The sequence below is a fragment of the Anser brachyrhynchus genome (assembly GCF_964034855.1).
Source record: "Anser brachyrhynchus genome assembly, chromosome: Z".
NCBI lineage: Eukaryota > Metazoa > Chordata > Aves > Anseriformes > Anatidae > Anser > Anser brachyrhynchus.
In genome coordinates, this window is record NC_137697.1 from 1,031,142 (window position 1) to 1,038,112 (window position 6,971).

General features: G+C 37.3%; 1 long non-coding RNA gene across 1 annotated transcript; it reads left to right on the forward strand.

Moving 5' to 3' along the window:
* The first annotated feature begins 202 nt into the window (after nucleotides 1–202).
* Nucleotides 203–4,474, forward strand: LOC308185922. The gene is made up of 3 exons (XR_013943821.1): nucleotides 203–1,581; nucleotides 2,370–2,520; nucleotides 3,993–4,474. It is a non-coding gene; the product is annotated as an uncharacterized lncRNA (long non-coding RNA).
* The last annotated feature ends 2,497 nt before the right edge of the window (nucleotides 4,475–6,971 follow it).

The following is a 6,971-nucleotide window of genomic DNA, read 5'->3' on the forward strand; positions in this document are numbered from 1 at the left end:
GATTTACAGCAGTCATCAACCCTCAATTCCTTTCCTCTGTTTTATTAAGATACATCTTTCATACACCCACCTTTAAGACTCCATTTTAATTCAGTCATACAGGTCACTGGCTTCTTGATTTTGCTTTTACAGGCTTGTAGCTTCTAGACTTCTTACCAAGTCACCTGCAACTTTTTGTAGTTTATCCAGAGGTGTTCTTCCATCTCCCTGCACATAAGATCTAACTAAGGTAGATCTTTTCAGGAAGGCTGTGGTTACTTTTCTTAAGTATTTTACCTACTCAGTGACGCATCCTGTGGGGATTTCTGAGTAGTTACTGGTACTTATTAATCAATGTTTCTTAGTGTTTACTCCCTTCTTCAAAGCAGTAGCTACCAGCCTACCATATGACTGTCTGCCGGGGCATGCAGGAGTCCTGAGCTCAGCAGAAGCTCAGGAAGAACTACCTGTTTCACTGTGCTTTCCTATCCTTCTTGTGACACTGCCAGTCTGTGCTTTCAGAGCTAGATCTGCAGTATGAAAAAAAAAAAAAAAAAAAAAAAAGATTAACGTGTCGGTTTAACCAGAAATACTTCTGGTTTTGTATGTCATGGGCTTAATTTTCTTGCAGCTTGGAGACATTCAAGCGATTTGGAATAGCACATTTTGGTCAGATGAACACCTGTTCAGTGTTATTTGCTAGTTTTGTTTATGCAGAAAACACAGAGCCACTTTAGGAAAATAATTCCTATTCTTTCCAGCAAAATAATTCCTATTCAACAGCAAAAGCAACTAGAAAATCAAATATCAGCTTGACACTTAAGATCCTTTTTGGGTGCACAGTGTAAATCACATGTAATGTAAATGTTCATGGCTGGCTGATTTTTTTATCAAGCAAATTGAGGGGTGCATTCTTCAAATTGGGCAGAAATTGGAACCCTGTGTGAGAAATCTGAGTCACAAACATGCTTTGGACATTATCACCCAAGAAGATAAACTCTATTCAGTATAAAACTAATATCGCTCTGGGAACAGAGCATGCAGAAGAAACCCAATCTGAATGCAAAATGTCAAAATAGAGAAACTGCTGTATGCAATAGACCGCCCTGAGAAGGAACAGAGCTATTCTAGCCTTCACATGGGACTAAGCTTAGAAACAACAGGCCTATTTTCTGCTCTCTTCATCCAAAGATGGTTTCACAGTTTTTACTCTTTCATCATCTCCTTGGGGCATTTTAGCTACTTCTGTGTCATGTAATCCATCACTCACTAAATAATTAATTTACTCAAGTAAGCAAGATCTTTTGGGGTTTAGGGTTTCTGAGTGAGGAGAGATGACAGCTGATGTGCTATTTAAGAAAGAAACACAGAGGGAGAAAAAAACAACATTTCAGCACTATGCTATTTTCTTGGATTTTTTTTTTCTTTTAATTGATATTCACTTTGTAGTCATTAAACTTCTTTCTTGGTTAACTTTTTCCACAAGGCAGATAACATTTCATTCTTTTGGTTTTATTTTAATAAGTAGGGCTGGGAAACTAGTCTATTCTTTGCTGTGGAATAGCTGCCCTATGTGAAGACTTGCAGATCTGTGATTTATAGGTGAGTATTGAGAGCTCTGTTTTCACTTATAATGTCTTGACTTTTACAAGCGAGTCACATACAATTTCTGACATTTAACCTGAAGCAGAATAAATACAATTGGATATTTTTAAGCAATTCTAAGAGAGTTCAGCTCCCCCTGGAACTTTTTTCAGCCCTTTTGAAAACTGTAATTGTCTTGCATAGTAAAGCCAAAGTTCAGGGTGAAGCACTGCTTGTGTAGGTTACATTTCTGCAGTGTGAGGCATCTGAGCTGGCATAGGACTCTGGGGGCAATAATCAAGGTCTTGTGGACCCAGGTACTTTTCTCCTTTACTCTGTTGGTGAGATGTGCTTTCTCCTTGATTCCAAGGGGGAAGTGCATGAGGCGGAGCAGAGGGATCCTGAACATCACAGACAGGTTGTGCAGCTGGTGTTGGAAACAGGGCTGTGGTTTTCATGACCACGGGACCCTCTGTGAAGATTGAGGACTTTTATAAAGAGACAAATAAGTGAAGTGAAGACATCTTTGCATACAGGCTGGATAAGCTGGTTAGGAGAACTTTAAAAAACAACAGGGATGAGAGATGATGAACCTAGGGGTTCAAGTGACGAAGTGGCGGACCAGCCTGGCAAGAAAAGGTTGCAGGATGATGTAGACAAGAGACCTCCTAATGAAAAAAAACAGGATTTAAGAGGATGTACCTCAAGCATATGCCAGTAAGGCAGTGCCTGCAGGACAGCAGTACGGCAGAAGATCCTCTCACTTTGCATACTTTTGTTTTGTTTTGTTTTTTGTTTTGTTTCAGACTTTGCATGCTGATCTGGGAGATCGGCACGACAGGGTGCATCTCTGAAGTGCCTGTACACTACTGCATGCTGCATGGGGAACAAGTAGGAGGAAGTAAGAAGTTTGCGTGCAATTGTAGGACTACTATCTCACTGGGGTCACGAGTTATGGTGGGTAGTTCACGTGCCTGGAGTTCTACCATGAATGGGTACAGGCCATGAAGGACCTGCAAAGACTGCAAGAAGGGGGCGCTACCTGTGATGGGAGAGAACAGTAGAAACCTGTGGAGTGCTGCCTAAGAACAGATGATGAGCCAATTGCGAGTTTATGGGTCAGGAGTAGAGAGCAGTTCAACATGGGTAGCTTAATGGGTGTCTGCCACAGGCTGCCTGATTGGAATTCCATATGAAGTCCCTCTGAATTGTCTTTAAAAGGTCATTGTGATCAGGTGAGGATCTTGGTGACTAGAAGTAAGTGAATGTCAATCCTGTCCTCTAGAAGTACAATCCCAGGAATAAGGGGCAGGTCAACCTCAACTCAGTCCCTAGGATGATGATAGAGTACTATAAGTACTAAAGTCCACCACTAGCCTATGCTATTAAGTTCTAAATCTACACATTTCTTGAAGACTTCTAGAAATGGTGACTCAGACCTTTATTCAGTCTTTACCTTCCTCCTTGTCTCTGCAGTATCTCTCTAAAGATTCCTTCCTCTTTCCTTGGGATGCTTTACAAGATTGTTCACTTTATTGCTTTGTGGAGTGAGTTAAATAGTACTTTCTTCCAGTTTAGTTAAGATGGATTTGATATTGCTTTGGTTTTGGTATGAAACCAGGTTTTATAATTGTTAATGTACATCAAGAAGTGAAATGACCCTGCATAAGAAATAAGATGTTGATCTTGAAAGTGCTTGTCGATAAGGTTGTGCTCATGAAAAGCTATGCATACAGAGTCAGATGTTATCAGGTAAATCGAATAAAAATCATTCAACTCCTGGGAAGAGCTGAGGGTGTCATGGGTTGGGTGTAGCAACATGGAATTTTTTGGTCACAAGTTTGAATGGGAAACTATGGTAATAAGAGCTGAATAATTTTTTTTCTAGCTGGTGTTTTCCTGCTGATCAAAATAGAAATGAACTGGTTAAATTAGCTCAACATTCACTTGCTTAACACCCATGTGGAAATAATTTCAGAAGGAAAAAAAAAAAAAGTAGAATAGATATTTGCTCACTGGGACAGATGTGATGTCTGCAGGACAGGTCTCATCCTAATAAAGTCTTTGGTATCTCTGCTGAAGCACAGTATTATTTGACATGTGTAAATTAATCAGGTTCTTCCCCAAAAGAAAATCTCCCAAGTACTGGTGCTTTTGTGAAAAGCTTAGGGCAGCACAAGGGCAATATAAATGTTTTCATTTCTGCTGTCTCTGCTGCATCTGTTCAGTGGATCAGTAAGGAACAGCATTTTATTTTGCTGAGGGCCAGAAGCCTTTCAGGATAGAAATTCAAGTTCTGGTAAAATACAGAGCAGGAAGATTATAAACAGCTTTAAAAGGGGCAATACCAAAAAGAATAGTAGAGGAGGAAAGGGTGACAATGACATAGTTTTGCTTATTCCTAACATATATTGATTTATGTTTTCCAGGCCCAAGAGTAGCTCATGTGTCAGAGAAATGTTTCTTTGGAAGAGGTGATGAGAGCGTTAATCCAGTGATTTGATGCAAATGGACACAAAGCTATCTTTGTCTCATTATCAAGCTGAATTGCCTGGAAAATTCATTTAACTAATTTAGGGGGAAGTTATTAAGTTTTCTTTTTTTTTTTTCTTTTTTCTTCCTTTTTTTTTTAATCTTGAAATAATGTAATTATTAGAATCTGAAACAAAAACATCTTAATATAGCATTATAGTTTGCAATTTGGGAGTTGATAGTCAGCTGTGACTGCACTGCTGTTAAATCTGGTGTGTGATTAGAGAACTGTAATAAATATACTTAAAAGGAGAAGCAGTCATTTTCTTTGCTTTGCACAATAATTTATTGTGTTTAATTTTTAAGAAAAGATTTTCTACCAGTATGAACTGGCTAAGTTCTGTCAATATCTGCACAGTTATGACAGCTGATACTAATTGACAAGCTGGCCAATATATTTTTTTCAGAGATTTTCAGCTTCTTCAAAAGGAAACCCTTTTGTCCATCTCATAAAAATAACATTCCTCATCAAAAATAATTAAGGTAAAAAAGCACTCACATTGTGATGCTATTGGGAAAGACGGTTATATTACCACCTTTCAAGTCATTATTTATTACATCTTTGGACTGTGGCAGTTGTCAATTCATGAACATTAGAACTGTGATTTGAGAATATGAAATATCACAAATTTTGAGAACAAATCTAAAGACTTTTCCTTCTGTATGCTAACTACTACTTGCAACATTTTATGTTGTAAAAATGAAAATATCTTCTTAAAGACAGATTCATGACAATGACAATGACGATGAAACTTCTGATATATGCTCACATGAGGATTGAAGTTGTCTAACTTAAGCCATACAAATTCTTGCTAGAGTAGCTATATTTACCCGAATGAATCCTAATTATTATGTATTTTGCTTAGAATGTGGAAATATTCACTGCAAAGACATATATTCCCTTTTGATATTATTCAGAGTAATAACTACTCACATGAATAATGATTTCAGGTTTAGGTAGTTTTGAATTTCAAGCTCCTCAGAGTCCCAATGCCATTAAATATATCTTTGGTGTTCCTTGTAGATAATCCCATTCAATATTATAGATCCCAAGAAAATTCCATGTCTAAACCAAAGCCCAGTGCTGAGCAAACTATTCATGTTCTTCTGTTTCTTGGTAAAACTTGCTAACCAAAGTGATCGTAGATATGGTTCATGGTCCCATTGATGACACTAAGTCTTTACTGACTCGAACCTCCATTTCAAATTTAGTCTCTATGTCCATCAGACTTTAAGAATACAGAGAAACATCTAATTACGTAGTTTTAAGTTTAAACATTTCAAGCTCCTACATTAATCCAAGTTTAAAGTTCGCAAGAAAGAATTGCTTTACTTACTTATCCAAACTAGAAGTAAATAGCTTTCATGCCTTCTACAATGTCTGTAATGTGCAACATTGTTGTCAAGAATGAATGTTCTGTTGTACACCACATTAACTGCTCTCCTCACAACCTCAAAGCCATGTTTCAAATTTGGCAAGGTCTCATACATGTGACTGGGACTGTAACTCAGGATCCTTAGGTTCTACTGCTGAATGGACCCCCTATGCTGGTGCTGGGTATCTACATCTACATTCATGAATTACATGGCATTCAGTCCTGATGTACACAGCATGCTAACAAGGAGAGGCAAGCATTGATCCACTGTCTCTGAACTGGGGGAGTACTGTTACTGTTTGGAAAATCTAGTAAGACAACACTAATGAACCCATCCCGTATTACTTGTTTTATTTATTTATTTATTTATTTATTTTGTTTTCTATCAGAATTAAAATTTACTAGATTTCCTGACTTGGAGAGTACTAGCATGATCTCTCTTCTGTCTGGCCATTTCGTCTCTGAAAACAGATACAAATCGTACCTGATTCTGTTCTGTGCCCCTTTCCCTACCTTGGGATATGTTCTTGTAATTAGTCAGCATGTTAACAATTTTATACCTGAAAGAAGAATAAACAATCAGAAATGTTTTGTGATTACCCAAATCAAAGTTCCTTAAAAGTTAGACCAAAAAAGAACATATATAAATGGAAGGTGTCCCTGCTCATGGCAGGGGGATTGGAATTAAAGATCTTTAAGGTCCCTTAGAACCCAAACCATTGTCTCTCTACCTATATAGAAGGTGATGAATGTGGACAGAACTAAGAGGTAACGGGAGTAAAAGGCCACAGAAGTAATTCCAGGTTCTTGCACTGCTTGCTCAATATACAGCAGAATTATTGTTTGGGTTGCTTTCATGCTTGAGATTATTACTATTATTATTTTTGTCCTTTCCATGTTCTTTTAATATATGGCCATTAACTAAAGTAGTAAAGGGGGAAAAAGATATTGCTTGTTTCACAATTACATTGGAATGTTGCTTTACTAATTAGTTTGCAGAAGCTGTCATGCTGGTCGATATTCTCTTCGCTGCTGAAGACAGCATTATAGTCTGATTTATGTTTTGACTCATCCCCTTGTCCCCTTACGTTAATCATCTGCTGTTGATAGTCATTTAACTAAATGTGTCTGGGGAAATAGGGTGAATAACAGTAACGTGGAAGACAAGGATTAAAACTATCGCCCATACAGCAAAAAAAAAAAAAAGATTTCATGCATTCAAAAAATGTGCCAAATATTCTCAATAAATAAATAAATAAATCTGACCTTTGTGGCACCTCTAGCCTCTAGTTTCTCTAGTGTCTCACACTAGATCACATAACTACATATACATAAGTATATATATATATGCAATTACGTACATATATAAATAAATATTCAAATATATGTGTACATGTGCAATTGCATATATATACACGTATGCAATTTCACAGCTGTAAAATTATCATTGGTATATTATTTGAGGACTGTCAGGAAAACCGTACAAAACACAAAAGCATA